The following is an 18,447-nucleotide window of genomic DNA, read 5'->3' as shown; positions in this document are numbered from 1 at the left end:
TCTGTCCGTCTGTCCATCCGTGTGCAAGATAATTCCAAAAAAAAGTTATGGATGGATTTGGATGAAAATTTCAGGAAATGTTGATACTGGGACAAGGAACAAATGAATAAATTTTGGTGGCGATCCGGGGGTGGGGTGGGGGTGGGGAGCTGCGCTCTCCGAGTGCTTTTCTAGTTATTTACATGTATTGACAGGATTAGAGGTTGAAAAGTTATTAAATGTTTTACATCAGTTGGTGCTTTTGGACGCAGTTGGTTTGGTTCACTGGTTTGGTTGAGTGTACTAGTGGTTGTCCGGGTCTTTAAGGGTTAAGGTTCTTATTATATGTAGTTATGTATATGCCATAAGTTAATACATAACTAGAAACTAGAAAAGCACTCGGAGAGTGCAGACCTCCTCCAAGGCAAATCAATGGCCCCCCCACCTTCCCCCACCCCCAATCACCACCAAAATTTATTCATTTGTTCCTTGTGCCAGTATCAACATTTCCTGAAATTTTCATCCAAATCCGTCCATAACTTTTTGAGTTATCTTGGCGGAGGTAACAAGTGGTGCCAGGCACAACAAACCCCGTCCCTCATACGTATTGTAGCTTATTTTGGCATCGATCCAGCTGATGTCATCATGTCTACGCATGTGCTGATGTCAGCACATCAATTGCCTCTATATATGTGCCAAGTTTGAAGTAAACTGAAACAAAATGGGTGTTATAGACATTTGAAATGCCGCCCATTATAAATTAATGGGAGAAGAAAAAAGATTTCAAAAATTCATAAAAAATGTGAACTTTGACCAACTTATCTCAAAATGTAATCACATTTATTCTGGGTCACTGGAAATCTATAAACCCAATTTGGTTTGAATTCAACCAATAGTTTTGCTGCTAGAGACATTTGAAATTTTGCCTATCATAAGTAAATAGGAAAAATACCTAAGATTTTAAAAATTCATAAAACATTTGAACTTTGACCTACTGTTCCCAAAATGTAAAAAGAGCTATTCTGGGTCACTGGAAATCTATAAACCCAGTTTGGTATGAATTCAACCAATAGTTTTGCTGCTAGAGTGTTAAGAAAGAAAGAAAGAAAGAAAGAAAGAAAGAAAGAAAGAAAGAAAGAAAGAAAGAAAGAAAGAAACAAACAAACAAACAAACAAACAAACAAACAAACAAAACAAAACAAAACAAAAACAACACCCTTCCCTCACCTCTGGGGGGTGGGGTAACAAAAAAAAAGCTAAAGATGGAATAAGACTGATCCAAAATCCTAAATTATTAATGAAGCACATTGTTAAAGTGCACAAAACACAACAAAACACAATAATACAGTAAAAAAAATGACATATTTTAACCAAAAATATAAAAGACATATAATACAGTGCAAAACTTTAATAAATAAATAAATAAATAAATAAATGTATTATCTGTTCTACTTGTCTATATTTATATGCATTAAATATAATTTAATAAGAATTCCAGTTATAATTCAATATTTCTATATTCTGATTAACACAGCACTTAGAAGGGTTTATTAAAGTATCTGATGATCAACTTCAATAAACTTCGGCTTTATTTCCTGGGACATATTATGTATTCTGACTTTTCCAGGAGCAGTATTTCTTATTCTTCTATTGCATCACTACCTGCTTGTGTAACCCTTGAAGAGAGCTACAGAAATAATGCATGGATACTAAGGCTATTTTTATACATGACTGTAATATTAATGAAGTTGTTTTTTTTTTTTTTTTTTCCGACCGGATCAGCTCTAACTGCATCCGGCTGTGGCTGCTTTTCCTTTTACTGCCGGTGGAGGTGGAGTTGGAGCAGCTTTCTGTCAGGCTGGAGTTTGTAGTACAGACAGACAGACAGACAGGCAGGGCTGTGGATGGATCAGTCCGACAGAAAAGAAAGAGCCGCGTTTTTCTCCGCTCCATCCTCATGCGTCAGGATAGTGTGAACCGGCTGCGCACATAACCTGTAGGTGAGTGAGTTTATGGTATTTTTCAGTCTTTAAATAAATATCTTCACATATATGTCAGACTTTTGGATGAATGCAAAAGCTGGTGTAGAATCCGATTGAACGCAAACCAATCCAGTTATCCTGAGTGCAGCTGCGTCTGTGCGCACCGGGGTCTTCATGGTTCACATGGAACTCACTAATCCTTTTACAGCTGCAGCCTCACGTCTGTCTTAGCAGAGAAAACTGTACAAAAAAAAAAAAAAAAAGTTGAATGAGCCTCTTAAACTGCAGATCTGTGGGTCAAACAGATCTGGGTCTGGGTTACATCAGATTAAGACTTTTTTTTTTTTTTTTTTTTTTTTAACAATTACTGTGCAGAAGTTTTCGGCCACCTTCAGTTTTGTAAATATTATGCATATTTATTTAGGTTTGTGTCAACTAAATCACCAGAAAATACAGGAAATATGTGCATAAAGTAGATTTTGCTGTTATTACCTCCGCCAAGGAGGTTATGTTTTTGCCAGGGTTTGTTTGTTTGTTTGTTTGTTTGTTTGTTTGTCTGTCCGTTAGTGTGCAACATAACTCAAAAAGTTACGGACAGATTTGGATGAAATTTTCAGGGTTTGTTGGAAATGGGATAAGGAAGAAATGATTAAATTTTGGTGGTGATCGGGGGTGGGGGTGGGGGGCCACGGGGGTGGGGCACTGATCAGCCTTGGCGGAGGTCTGCGCTCTCCGAGTGCTTCTAGTTCTGTACATGCTTCAGATGGAACATTAAAGCCATTGGATACTGTTTAATATTCTGCTCTATCATATATGATGAATTATGAACTACTCATCATTATTAACCCATACAGACCCACACAACCACCATCGATTTAAACCATCTATTGATCTCAACTGGTTGATATATTAGTAAATAATTGGTGTAAAATACAGTTATTCATCTTTTCATGGTCATCAGATATAACCCATTGGGATGTTCAGGCTCCGTAGTGAACATGGAAACACTGTCATCTTCTACAACATTGATTCACCAGTAAAACCCATGGAATTGGATCAATGGCAGTGGATGGATACTTCATTCAATGATATAGTTTGCTGAAAAAGTCACTTTTTCTTCAGTTTCCTCTGTTCTGATATAACAGAGTTTGAATTTACTCTGAGCTTTTATGGGCATTTCATTAATCAACTAATTTAATACAGGAAAATACCTGATTTTCACTGAAAAATGTAGAGGATGAAAATAAATGGTGGTAAATCAATTAGGAAAGGTTAAATATAGAGAAAAAGTCAGTTGGAGGTTGCCACAAATAAAGCAGAAGCAGGAAACTCAGATAAACAGTCAAATAGAAATAATAAATAAGAATTAGTGTAAAATACAGTTTGTCATCTTTTCATGGTCATCAGGTATGACCCATTTGGACGTTCAGAGGCTCAGTAGTTACCGCGGAAACACCATTATCTTCTGTAACACTGATTCACCAATAAAACCCATGGAGTTGGATCAATGACAGTAAATGAACTCACTTGGTTTATGTTCAGTTAATGATATATTTTACTGAAAAAGTCACTGTTTCATCAATTTTCTCTCTTTTTGATGTAATAACTCAACTTCAATCTGAGCTTAATGAACATCTAAATGATCAGTGAATTAGATGTAGGAAAATAGATGATTTAGACTGAAAAAACACAAAATACAGAGGTTAATATTATAATAAATGGTGATTAATTGCTTAAGAAAAGTCAAATATAGAGAAAAAACTATTTTGGAAGTGCCACTGGGTGTTTACCCGGTATTGGGTAGCCCACTTTCTCTTACATGTATCCAATTACTCTTACACCTAGAAGTATTTTTGTGGTGACGTGCAAAATAATATTTTTTCACATTTCAATTTTCCTAAGTGATTTATCCCCATTTAAATTGACAGTATCCTCTGCATTTGGCTTTTTTTTTTTTTTTAGAGAAAATCAGGTTCACTGTTGACTCATTCCTCTTTTTATTCCTATTTCTACACATCAGTAATGACCTTTGACTCGATCCAATGATACATACTGAGTCCCAGTTACAATTTGCTATTAAGAATAAATCACTTTGTCACAATCATTTTATAAGAAGAGGGCAAAACTATTTTATTCCAACTTTATGGGAAACACTGTATTTCTTATAATACTTTATAATACTTTTTACACTTCCTATTAGTTGGAAAAGAGGGTTTAGCCATAAATGGTAAACGTAAATGAGAGAAACAGGTTTAGCAAATGATTATGTTTTAATGTTTGGACCAATAAGGAAACAGAAACTGAAAACTAAAACTGTCATATTGGATGGAAACAGATTCAGACTACTTACTACTTATTAATCCTCAAAGGGCAGTTCAGTTCACAGTTACCCTGCCTTATTGAACATCCAAACAACTGGACTGAAAAGAGCAACAAAACAGCAACAAAATGTCATTTCATGTTAGATAAAGGCTTTAACAAACTGTGGAGGAGTTTAATACAACATTTATATGACACAGAGCAGATTAAGTTATGTATTGTTGTATTTTTTGTAAGTGCGGGTAACAAGGAGACATTATATTTCTCTTTTGGGTTTTGAGCTGAAAATGTTCGTAAATGTTCATTTTATTAGTTTAACTCATAAAGACCCAAACCATCTACGCATGTAAATCTTTAAAACCTGTTGATCCACTAAAACTATCAATACATGTAAATAATTGGTGTAAAATACAGTTTTTCATCTTTTCATGATCATCATTTGGATGTTCAGAGGCTCTATAGTTACCATGGAAACACTGTCATCTTCTATAACATTGATTCACCAGGAAAACCCATGGAGTTTGATCAGTGACAGTGGATGGACACACTGGGTCAGTTACTCATATATTTGGCTGAAAAAGTCACTTTTCTTCAGTTTTTACCCCTCAGCCAACTTCTGGCTGTAGGGGTATTGTAATTGTTTTGTCATCTGTCTGTCCGTCTATCTGCCTATCTGTCTATTCAACGACATAATCACATTATGTGAAGAATGCATTGCAATATCTGCACCAAATTTATTCTGTGGATAGAAGATTGTCATGGAGCAGAGGCCTATTGAAAACAGGTGACCTTGACCTACTTTTTCAAGGTCAAATGTCCTTGTGCAGTTATAATGTCTGAGTACTTTCAAATATAAATATGTATGTAATAAGTTTTACACAAAGACAATCTAATCTAAATTATAAGGCAGTAATTTTCAACAGAATCTCACACTATATTTGACCGAGGGGGATTAAAAGTGCACGGCATGTTATGTTCTCTGTTTTGATATAATAACCTTTGAATTTACTCTGAATTTTCATGAACATCTACATGATCAGCAAATTAAATATAAGAAAATACATGATTTATGCAGAAAAAAATGCAAAATACAGAGGACAATATTATAATAAATGGTAATAAATTACTTAAAAAAGGTTAAATCGGCAGAAAAATTCATTTGGGAACTGCCACAAAAGTAACTCTGGGTCTGATATGTAAAATTTACACGCGTCTTGCAGGTTGTTTGTTGCTCGCTCTGTTTCTGCAGTAACTGTAGGTGGTGTTGCTGTGTTTCTGATGGAGAAGAGCAGAAGAAGTTTTAGCAGAAAATTTCACGTCTACCTGAATGTTAGTTTACAGCGAGTTAATGTCAAAGAGGCTCCCAGGACAAAAAAGGTTCCATAATAAGCTCTGAAACACAAGCCAACTTTGAACATGTCAATGCATCACATGTCTGAGATGAAGGAAAAGGTTTTGTGTTACACATTTCTACAGGGAGTTCCTGTTTAGCTGCAGTGCTGATTATTAACACACACACACCCCCACCAAGGGGAGGCAAGGGGTTTTGTTTTTGGTTTGGTTTGTTAACACTCTAGCAGCAAAACTATTGGTTGAATTCATACCAAATTGGGTTTATAGATTACCAGTGAAACAGAATAGATCTGATTACATTTTGGGAACAGTAGGTCAAAGTTTCAAATTTTTATGAATTTTTAAACTATTTTTCCCCCTTTTACTTATAATGGGCAAAATTTCAAATGTCTATAAAAACATCAATTTTGTTTCAGTTTCCTTCAAACTTGGCACATATATAGAGGTAACTGATATGCTGACATCAGCACAGGCATAGACATGATGACATCAGCTGAATTGATGCGAACATAAGCTACAATATGTGTGAGGGGCGGGGTTTGTTGTACCTGGCACCGCTTGTTTTTGATGTTTCAGTGAAGTTGCTTTCAGCTGTAAAACATCATCACATCTCAGAGTCGTATTTGTGTTATTAGATGACTCCATTGTCCTGTATTGAGAACTAGATTAAAGCCTCCTGTGAATATGGGACAGAGTGTGTTTGAAGTCTGATGTGTGGTCTACGTTTTTGCACTGCAGCTGTTTTTTCAGCCCTTGTGACTTCAGAGGTGCATGAATGCAGTGATTGCAGCTCTGGCCACATAACTCTGGCACCGCTGCAGTACAACACTCTGCAGCTGGAGCGACCCATCTGCATTGGATGAATATTCTGGTCTCGAGTAAAACATCCACTGAAGTGCTGCCTTCCGTTTACTGTCACTGTGTGTTACGTTCTGTGAATCAAGGCTTTACTCCACTCAACTTTATTTATTTTTAGCACCTTTCATACAAACACCCATCCCAAAGTGCTTCAGAGTGCAGGTAAAAATAAAACAGTTTCATAAGACTTAAAGAGGTTGTATGTCGTGTTTCAGAGTGTTTTAAGAGCTCTGAAGTTCTGCCGAAGATGCAGTTATATTAGACTGTAGAGCTATGAACTGTGTGTCCACTAGAGGGAGTAGTGAGTCATTCTGCCGGTTTCCCATGGAGAGGAAAACAATGACCAGGGTGCCTTTGACCAAAGCATCAGAAAGTGACCAGATGGGATGAGAACCACAAAGAAACAACTTTCAGAGTCAAAGAACGAGTCAAAGTGATAAAAGTTACAAACCCTGTAGTTGTTTCTCCACTGGACACAGCTGTAAATGTATGAAAGTAGATTTGTTTCTTTATTATTCAATCAAAAATAAAAAAGTTGCTTTAACCCAAAAAAATATTTTTGATCAAATAACTCACTTCAATTAAAAAAAAAAAAAAAAAAAAAAAAAAATTCAATCAAAAAAGTCTTTTTTTTCTTAAGTGAAGTTTTTTGTATTCAAAATATTTTTGGGGGTTAAAGCATCTTTTTTTTTTTTTTGATTGAATAATAAACAAATCTACCTTCATATAAATTTAAAGAATGGAATTTGATGATGAAATGGCAATGTTTCTTCTACAAGGGGGAGTTTGATTCTTAGGTTTAAGTTATTATGGGATGTTATTATCTTTGCTAAGTTGCTGTTGGTTGATTCATGGTTCAGACTGAACTGTGACAGTTCTGACCTTGTTTGTTGGATTCCAAACATATTTAGTTCAGCTACTGACAACATGAACCGTACAGAAAACAGAGGTGGTTTGTGGTTTTACTGTGGCTGTTTTCTGTCTAAAAACAGAGCTAAGCTAACAGAGCTATAATGCAAACTATCAGCTGATGCAGCACATGACGACCATAAGACACAATGTTATTTTGAGCAACTGTCAAAATAAGTGTCTTTTGGTTTTAGTTTGCAGAAGAAAATTTGATGATGCCATAATTCATTCATTTCATTTCATTTTATTTATTCATTCCAATCTAAATGATTGGAAAGGAGCAGAATGAAGAAAACTTATACCTGCCCCCTTTCTTAAAACATCACATACGTTGCCAATTACAGCTAGTAAACAGTTTACATGACACTCAGTGAAAATAATACAAATCCAAAATCCATAAGTAAAATTATTTCATTACATGCTTTTATAAAGCTTCTCTATTCTCTCCTTATATAACCTCTTAAACTGAAAAATATTTGCACTGCTCTTCTCTTCCATTGCCAAAGAATTCCACATTTTGACACCCACAACACAAATGCACATTAGCTTTACATTAGTCCGAACCGTTAGCTGTTTAAAATTAAACCTCCTTCTATGTTTTTCATCCTGTAATACTAAAACAAATGACCTCTGCAAATTTGCAAAAGTCCACTTCTCCCTCTAAACACAATCAACAATATCCTTAATTCAGCTAACTCTTTAAACTTAAACAATTCTGATTTAATAAACAACTTATTTGTATGTTCCCTGAAATTAATGCTGTGCATGATTCTTATTACTCTTTTCTGTAATAAAAACAATGGCCTTGTGTTACTCATATGTGTTGGCCCATACTTCATAATACACATGTGTGGAAACAAGAAGCTTTATACTTTATTCAGTGACTGATTCAGTCTGTGGATACATAAGGTTGATCTGTTGGTGGTTTTGGTAGTCATAAATGTGTCAGTGCTACACAAAATCCATTTAAAACAATGGAATGTTAAAGCTAAATAATGAAATATTGTTCTTCTTATTATTATTAACCTTCTTTAGACAAAGTTTGTCCAGCGCAAACTCAATGCAAGCGCTTGCAAATATTAGAAATTGAATCTTTAACCTTTCATATCAACATAATTTAACATTATGTGGCAGTGGTCAAATATTTAAGTGGAATTTTGCAGAAATATTGTTTGTCTTCATTGTAATATCAGTATTTTTATGACACTGCATAAAGATACAGTTAGCTGATGATATTTGTGTCAACTCATTGTTTTTATCCATTGATTTCATCATGTTTTGACCAGTCACAGACTCAGACTAACTTCCCCTCTGTTGTCTTACACCGGTTAGTCGTTTGTGCACTGACTACAGTACAGATACAGCAGTGACGTGGTTTTCTGTTGACAGTGTTTGACCGGTGGTGGTATTGATGTTTGGCTCTTGGGCTCTGACGGCTTTGCGTTGTGACCTGTTGCCTTGTGACTCTTTGACCTCAGAGGATCAATGAGCCGTGCTGGGTCTCTGCTGCACAGACGTCGACTGCTTTAAAGCTCATTGATCGGCATTGGCCATCAGCCGGCTTAGTGACTCTTAACCAGCAAGTACCGAGACGTCACAGTGTGTTTGAGTGGTACAACTTTTACTGAAAAACACTGAGACTGTTACATTTAATCTGAGACTAATTCTACTTAGAGTTGAGTAAAGCTAGGTTTAAAATCAGTGAATGCAGATTAGTTAAGCACACGTCTGTTGAACCAATAATCAACAACGTAAATACAAGTTACTCGTCTAAACTGAATATTAATTGGAGCAGTGTTTTTCAACCGTGGGGTTGCCTGGAATTCAAATGGGGTCACCTGAAATTTCTAGTAATTGATAAAAGTAAGAATAAAAACTTACTAATAAAAATTTATGGCGAGTTGAGAGAGACAATCGCAATCCATAAAAGACATGACAAACTGTGAAGCTGAAACTGAAGCACTGTGGTACTGTTTAGCTTTCAAATGTTCATTGTGATCGGTTTAAGATGCTGCAGCTCTTTCATAATTACCTCTGCCAGGAGGTGGTATGATCGCTTTGCTTTGTGTGTTTGTGTGTTTGTTTGTATTTGTTTGCGTATTTGTTTGTTTTTTTAGCAAGATAACTCAAAAAGTTATAGACGGATTTTCATGAAATTTTCAGGAAATGTTGATACTGGCACAAGGAAAAAATGATTAAACTTTGGTGGTGATCCTTGGGGCTGGGGGTGGTGGGGCACAGATCTGTCTTGGAGAAGGTTTGCGCTCTCCAAGTGCTTTTCTTGTTCATAGTTTGAGTTCTTGTTTGTTCAGTATTAACTATCAGCCTTGTAAATCCAAGTTGGACTGACTGTACATATCCTGACCAAGGAAAATAAAATTCTCACTTTGTGCAGTAATCTACACCTGGCTTTTCTGCCTCCGTCCATAATAATATACATTATATAGCCTAAATGTCATCTAAAATTAACAATTATTTGCAACATTGTATAGCAAATTTTTACATGATCAAAAATAAATTAATTTTAGCAAAAAAAAAACAAAAAAAAAACAAGGCTCCATTTTGAATGTCTGGGGTCGCCAGAAATTTGTGACGCTAAAATGGGGTCACAAACTAAGAAAGGTTGGAAAGCACTGGACTAGTGTCTCATCATTGCAGATGTGTTGACGGATGGATGGATGGATGGATGGATGGATGGATGGATGGATGGATGGATGGATGGATGGATGGATGGATAGATAGATAGATAGATAGATAGATAGATAGATAGATAGATAGATAGATAGATAGATAGATAGATAGATAGATAGATAGATAGATAGATAGATAGATAGATAGATAGATAGATAGATAGATAGATAGATAGATAGATAGATAGATAGATAGATAGATAGATAGATTCTATTTTTATTCAGCAAAATTACATTCAAAATGTACTGCAGAATGAAATTTCAATGCAGGGTCAACATTAAAAAAAATACACCTGGGATAAAATAAGTTAAAATAAAATATTGATGAGGTAGTCCTAAATAAATAACTCCAAAACTGAGAGAACTAGAAAGCCACTGGGAGAGCGCAGACCTCTGCCAAGGCAGATCAGTGCCACCCCCCAACCCCCCAACCCCACCCCCCCGATCACCACCAAAATTTAATCGTTTCTTCCTTGTGCCAGTATCAACATTTCCTGAAATTTTTATCAAAATCCGTTCATAACTTTGTGAGTTATCTTGTACACAGACAGACAGACAGACAGACAGACGGACGGACAGACAGAAAAACCAACGCCAGCAAAAACATAACCTCCTTGGCAGAGGTAATAATAAATATATACTAAACATTGCACACATAAGTACAAGGAAGTAAAGGAGCAATATTTTGCTTTTTTAAATGGAATTATGCATTTTAAAACATTTCCCTGTGGTCTACATAAAGTGTAAATGCTCTGTTTGGGGCTGAATTCTTCAGTAATTCAACTCCACAGGTCCATCTTCAACCCTATTTCTGAATAATGAGCCACTTCAGGCCCCACCCCCTCCATGTTATTGGCTGTGCTTCTGTCCCGTTTGACCAACAACTGAACATTTTAGGTAATCTGCTTGAAGTCTGTTCATATTTTCAGTATGGACTACAACCGCTGCTGCTGACAAACAATTACAACGTTCTCAGAGAAATGTTTGTCGGATGTCTTGACCTTATATATACAAATGTCATGACATAACTAGTTATAAAATGTAACAAATTAAGCAGGAATTAAAACAGGTTGTAGAAATCCACTAAATTTTTGCCAAAATGAATATAAAGATAGCTTTGCAGCACCTGGAGGGTTCAAATTCAAACTTTTGGAACTATTAGGGTCCAAATACACAAATAAATGAACCAAAGACTAATAAAAGTGGGTTTAGCAAAATATGACCCCTTTTAAAAGATAAATGTGCATGTTCTCAGGAATGAGAGAGGGATTCCTGTTAACTTTCATCTACAACTTTATATGAAACCAAACATTGAACTGTTGTTGACTAAAATTCCATATTTATTTTCCTACTAGATCAGGGGTGTTAAACATGCAGTCCATGACCCATCTTTTGTCAGCTTTTGTTTGGATAAGGCTGTTATTTTATTAAAGGCCCTGGATATATTACCACCAACAGGAGGCGAAATCCTTTGAATGAATACAGTCTTTGAGAAATTTCATGGCAGTTAAATCCAGCATCAAGTTTTCAACAGAAATAATCATATACTATAACTGTATTGATCTTCCGTTCGTTTCCCAAAAAAAATCACGTATGAGTTGTATTCTGACGCGAATGACAAGACTGTAATCTGTTCCAAAATTTATTAAAACAAAAAAGGCTTATTTACATCATGTCAGACGTGGATTACAGTCTTGTCGTTCATGTCAGAATACAACTCATACGTGATTCTTTTTTGGAAAGGAACGGAAGATCAATACATTAAGTAGAAAAAACTATATACTCATCAGCTCTGTAAACTCTCTTTTTTCTCACTGCAGAGAGGTCATAAGACACACATACACAGTGATGGTGCATTAAATAGCAACAAAGAAAATTAGAAATTTGCAACTTCACACAAATAAACTTATAAACATTAATTCCTATTAGCCATCATGTTTTGGCTCTTACAATAACCTAATAACAAATTCAGTCGGTACAATCCATATGTTGAAATTATATGCTGTTAAATCTGTGTCTTATTCATTGGCAGTTTTGATGAATTTACCCTAAAGTTCATGTTGTTCTTTTTTATAAATAAGAAGTGATATTTTCATCACCTACTTCAAACGTCTGCTTTTTCTGTGTTATCATTCATCATCTTACATTTGTTTTGTTTTCAGTAACATCTGCATGTGTCACATGTTTGAGCCATTAGGGGGCGTCAGAGAGAAAACGACACCAAAGTCTTTATTTTTTTTCTGCTGTAACATAATGAGGTATTATCCTACATTACATTTGAGGCCTATATTTTTACTAATCTGATGTCAGCACTGTTTCTTAAAGGTAATGATTAGGCTCCCTCAAATGATCTTTTAATGTACTGGGTTTTCTTCAGATCAGAACACTGGGTCCTGAACATGATGTTTAGTTTGTCAGTCACTCGTGTACTCGGTATAAACAGCTTTCCTTAACAGAAAATAGAAACATTAATTTAGTAGTTAGTAATAGAACTGGCATGGCATGATGATGTATTTGTGTCGAGCTCAAAAATACACAGTAAAATGATCCTTGACTCATTATCACACATGAACATTTTGCGTTTTTTATCCCCTCACCATTTAACACAGAGGAGATAAAATATATTATCATTACATTTCTGTAGCATAACTGGAAAACTGTTCTATGATTTTTGATTAAACTTTTATTTTATTTTATTTATAAATATTATCAGTTATTTGTTGAAATGTACCTTTCCCTGTTTTGTCTGTAATTTGTCTAATAATCTGTCATTATTTGGATTCTGTAGAGGAACTAGAGAAACCGTTTAGTATTTTTCCAGTAACAAACTCCTTTATAAACTAAATCCTGTGCGAAAACCAGTAACAAATACCACTTTTCCACAGTGTTTTGGGACATACCATCCTCTGGGCTAATGTTTCAGTTTTGCTTGTTTTACCAGTAAGATGTCGTTTTCACTGGTCTTGTTAACCCTTGTAGATATAGAGTCAGCTGTTTCCTTCTTAAATATTTAGACAAATCCCCCGTCACATTGTATAAAAACCAAAACTAATAGAACTGAGCCACAGTACTGCTGTTTTCCATTTTCCAGAAGTAATTCAGTTAAGTGAGGATGGATGTACGAGGGGGAACAGATGCATTTAGATAATTACTCCAAACAGAGTTTGTGTGCTGCCAATAAGATTAAAGCTTTCAAGAAATGGGAAACTGTCTGAGGGCATAATGTTCAACTGTGCTGTGTTGTGTGTGTGTATATGTATGCTGTGAATGTGCAGTGTGATTGATGCTGTTTTTGCAGAATGGTTCATGTTTGTGGACATATGAAATATGTGTAATGAAAGAGGGGAAGTCCGGTGAGACAAGGCAGAACATGGGAGGTGTTACTGATATCAGACACTAGAATAATGTAGTGGTTTAACTCTATACCACCACTGGTTTTACTTTAATTGTGTTATGGAATATAATACATTAATACATATTTTCATGAATCTATAATGTATTTCTTTTCTTTATCAGGTCACATCCAGCCTTACTGTTCATTTCCATCCCTTCATAATAAATCCTACAATGTTGGGGTGTGGACCACAGTTATTATCTCTGTAATCAAAAGGCTCAAGATGGACAAAATATACACAAGAGACTTTCAGTTGATAATCATTTGGTTACAATCTGCAACTTCACCACGAGATGCCACTAAATATCACACACACTGAATCTTAAACTACAAACCAGTTCTTGTAGTTGTGTATTTCCATTCATGCACTTTTTATCCTGTTACTTCAGTACATCTCAGATACAGACATACTTTTTTTGTCCACATTTGTCAGAATTTTTTTCTGTTTCTCAGATAGTTTTTCATCCTATTCCTGTCCAGCAAAAACCACTTATCTCTGAAGCAGAGATCGACCTGCATGGTTTTTTGTAACACCGATGCCGATTTTTAAAAATTTGGTCAGCCGATGGCCGATATCTATAGCCAATTTTTGAGGCCGATTTTTTTTTTTTTTTTTTTTTTTTTTTTTTAAAGTACATTGACCATAAAATACAACTGAAACACTCAGATAATTAAGATTTTTTTTGCAGCAGTATAAATGAAATGATTAATACCTGTACACATAGTACTCTTTTAACATTTGCTGAACTTCAAGTGCCACCCATACAGGTGCCTGATCCTTTTTACTATTGATCAAATATCGGCTTTCAAAAAAAAATTAAGGTTAATGGCCACTATTTTAAAAAGTCAGTATATCCGCCTGATCTATCGGCCGGCCAATATATCGGTCTACTTCCACTCTGAACAATGAAGTGTTCCTGTATGGATTTTAGATTCAGATTCCGTCTTAAACTAAACAAACAGAACTGTTAGGACTGAAAACAGGGCGAGATATGTGGTTCTCACAGGACAGTAATGGCATAAACATATGATGGTCTTATAGAATATGATTCATTGCTGTAGATTAAACTTACATTATATAGAATTTTTCCACTGAACTCAACCTTAAACATGTACAGCAGTAAAATGAATTAAAAAACATTGAATATAATAGTTTGACACTCCACTGTGTTTCTGCACAGTGACTGCTTTGACTTCCAGACTTTTAGTTCTGCTGGGTGTTAATTCATTTTCCATCTTGTACAAAAATGTTTGTTTTAGTTCAGACAGACATAGCTAAACAACCAGGCAGGCGACCAGAGATAATTTTACACAACCCAAATGAAGAACAAACACAATGAAACAAATGGTAAAATGCAGAGCTATGCAAGAATGGAACAAACTACTGGAACACATCACACAAGAAAACTGTAAAACGAAATTCAAGAAGTTAGTCAAGAAACATCTATTGACCATAAATGATTGATACTTGGACTAACTGAATATATGTACTGTATAGACTATACCGATGCTGACATAAAGGAGCTGTCTTGCCTGTATTTTGTCTGTCATTTATTTTCTTCCATGTTATGTTGCATGTGAAAAATTGTTTTGCATGATTATATTATATGTTATTTGCACTGACTAGTTGTAGAGATTATTGTAAGGACCCCAGGAAGAATAGCTGTAGCTGTAGGAGCTATTTGTCTATTTAGTTTTTTGTTCAAAGTTAATTTACTTTTTTGTTTACTAATTTAGTATTTTTTGCTAATTGTTAATTTTTTGTTTGCTTTTTGTTTATTTAATATTTAGAATATATTTTTTAGATTTTTATGGTGTTTGCTTTCATTCTTTAGTATTTAGTACCTTTTTGTTTTGTGTTTTCTTATTGGTTTAGACCGTGGGCACCTGGGCATAAATAGGCAGCACTAAGGGAGACCAGCATGCACCTGGGTGGACCTATGGGTTTTTTTACCAGACAGACAGACAATCAGTTAGACAAACAGACAGACAGGATGAGGAGGAGAGACAGTACAAAAGGCCCTGGCTGTTATAGCCGCTATAGTCGCAATGGCACAGCTAATGGGGATCCTAAATAAATGAAGTTTTCTATTAGTATTTTCACAGTAGTAAAGGATCTCATTAGTTGAACTAGTGAATTTAGTGAAGTCTACCTGGGTCTAAACAGGACCGTTTGTTTATCAGGTGAATGACTGCTGTGAAATATCATGTGTATGTATGCATTGCAGCCAACATCCAGATGAGTGTTATTGTTATCTTGGCCTTCTCTGGTATGCTATGACCTTCTTGTTTCGATAAGTGTGACTTCTGCTATTCCAAACCTTTAAAGTCAAGGTTTCTCAGGAGTAGTCAGAGTAGAAAATCAGCCCTTTTTATTGATTTAGTTTGAATATGGAAATGATACAAGCTTCCTGATTGCTACTAATTGACTTCTTTGCACACAACATAAGATAGAAATGAAAATTCCAGGAAGCAAAAAATAATCACACACAAAAAAGAAAAAAAGAGTCAGATTCAAAAAGGTGTGTTAAGAAGCATAGCTTACCCATGCACATACACTTACATGTACATGTACAAATACATATATACACTGATACATACATACACATGTACATTCCCATAGGCTTCTCTGCCTCTAATCCCTACACCATATCAATGAGTAAATGACAATAGTCAGTAATGATAATTATCAATTATCAATTGTAACTGCTAAACAAAATATTTTTGTACATTTTCTTAAACTGGTAAATATTTGGACTTTGCTTGAGGTCCTCACTTAGATTGTTCCATAACTTGACACCAGAAATAGATAAACAAAAACGTACATGAAACATGAAAAAACTAATGCTATGTAGGTAAATGTCAGTAAAACCTGGCATCATTTTTTTTTTTTACTTTTGTTGGATCATAATCAGCGTATGCATGGATGTTTGTAAGTTGCATTCATTAGGTTGTCAGGAATAATTTGTAGAGAAAAACATGAAAACAGTCTGTAGTTTTATGATGCACAAACTGTTTCCAGATTAGACTAATGGTGTACTTTGACTCCTGTTGGTTTCTCTTCCTCTTCTTCTTCCTTCCTCCGTCGTTTCTTATCTGTTTCTCCTCTGTTCTACTCCAGCCTCTGGGACTCTCCGTCCTCACTGAGGTTAAAGACCAGCAGAGGCAACTCTAAGCCCAACCCCCCTCGGCTCCACTACAGCCTCTGATTGGTTGTTTGCTTTCCGTCTACAGCCCCACAGGCCCCTCCCCCTTGTCTTCACTAACCCAGTGGCTCCCTGTCAGTCTGTTTGGATTATTGTAAGAGCTCAGGCCTCTCACATGCGTTCCCTTCTCTGAACCACTGAACACACCACATCACAGATGAGAAGGATTAGGTGACAGAGAGCAGCGCTGGTTTCATTCCTGAGAAGAGAAAAGAGCAGGGCAGCCATGGAGTTAAAGTAAGTTTGTGTAAAGATGGAGATGAAGAGAGGAAAGAGTGAGTAATAGATGGAAAACTGACAGGAGGAGGGAAAAATAAGAAGGATTTATGGAAAAATGGTGGCTTTTGCTTGAAGTTTCAGGATGCAGGGTTCATTCTGATCAACCTTTGTCAGTGTGTCTGCAGGTCTGTTTGACTTCTGTAATTATTATTTACCTGGAGCCCTAGTGAAGAGTAGAAATACAGGTTGGTGCTACAGTTACACATGGGGGAATGCAGTGTTTTGAGCTCCATTTTTCACTCACAAGAGAATGTTTATGGAACTTAGGTCTCATTTCCTTTTGCTGTTTTTCATGTTCTCTGCTCATAGCTTATCTGTCTGGAGACAACAGCAGGTGCAATGAGCAAAATACTCCCAGTACTGTGTGTATGTTTTAGGAGAAAGGAAAGTATGACAAGTTTTTTACCTGTGCTGCAGAAAAAGTATATGAAAGTTTATGTTATTTGGCATATTTGATAGTGTACAGTGTATATTTGATGTATTATCTATGATCGTATAGAAGTTATTCAAGCTAACATTGTGCTGAAATTTATCAAAAAGACGTTTCATGGTGAAAACCCTAGATAATAAGTATCTATGTGACTGAAGACTGTCAGTCATAAAAACTTTGGGTGTTAAGCTCATGTGTTGTGATGCTGCTTGTTCCTCTGAAGTAGTTTGTGCAACACTTTGTCCTTAGTTCAGTGGTTTCCAACCTTTTTTGGCTCATGACCCCATTTTAACATCACATTTCTGGCGACCCCAAACATTCAAAACTGAGACATTTTTTGCTAAAATTAATTTGTTTTTAATCATGTAATAGTTTGCTACACTATGTTGCAAATAAATCTTAATTTTAGATGACATTTAGCCTATATAATGTATATTATTATGGACGGAGGCAGAAAAGCCAGATGTAGATTATTGCACAAAGTGAGAATTTGATTTTCTTTGGTTAAGATATGAACAGTCAGTCCAGCTTGGATTTACAAGGCTGACAATTAATACTGAACAAACAAGAACTCAAACTATGAATTATGAAAGAGCTGCAGCATCTGAAACTGACCACAATGAACATTTGACAGATAAACAGTACCACAGTGCTTCAGTTTCAGCTTCACAGTTTGTCATCTCTTTTATGTATTGGGATTGTCTCTCTCGACTCACTATATAGTTCTATTAGTACGTTTTTCATTTTGTTTTGTAGTGTTTGTTTTTTTTTTTTTTTTTTATCAATTACTAGAAATTTCAGACAACCTCATTTGAATTCCAGGCGACCCCACATGGTCCCAAGGTTGAAAAACACACTGCCTTATATGCGTGATAAGAGTGGGATTTGTTAGCGCTGTAAATCCTAGTCACTGTTTACTTGATATTTTTGTGTAGGTTTTCAGGTGACTGCACATGTGAAGGTAACCCATGTTGCTAGGAGAGTAAAATGGGACAGAAAACATCAAAATTGCTTATAGGTTCAATATGGTAATTTGTGCAGGGTGGTA

General features: G+C 35.6%; 1 protein-coding gene across 2 annotated transcripts in view; it reads left to right on the top strand.

The window, feature by feature from the left end:
* The first annotated feature begins 1,832 nt into the window (after nt 1-1,832).
* The window catches only part of trim2a (tripartite motif containing 2a), a 63,755-nt gene continuing 47,140 nt past the window's right edge, over nt 1,833-18,447 (top strand). Inside the window, exon 1 of one of the 2 annotated variants that reach the window (XM_030130852.1) lies at nt 1,833-1,979. The gene's annotated coding sequence lies outside the window, so the exon portion shown is untranslated. Of the gene's footprint in view, nt 1,980-16,763; nt 16,928-18,447 lie in introns of those variants that run through there. The other variant, XM_030130845.1, reaches the window with a different exon arrangement.

This window comes from Sphaeramia orbicularis, chromosome 1 (assembly GCF_902148855.1).
Source record: "Sphaeramia orbicularis chromosome 1, fSphaOr1.1, whole genome shotgun sequence".
In the NCBI taxonomy this organism is placed as follows: domain Eukaryota; kingdom Metazoa; phylum Chordata; class Actinopteri; order Kurtiformes; family Apogonidae; genus Sphaeramia; species Sphaeramia orbicularis.
Note: the sequence above shows the minus strand (reverse complement) of the source record. Positions and strands in the feature narration are given on the sequence as shown.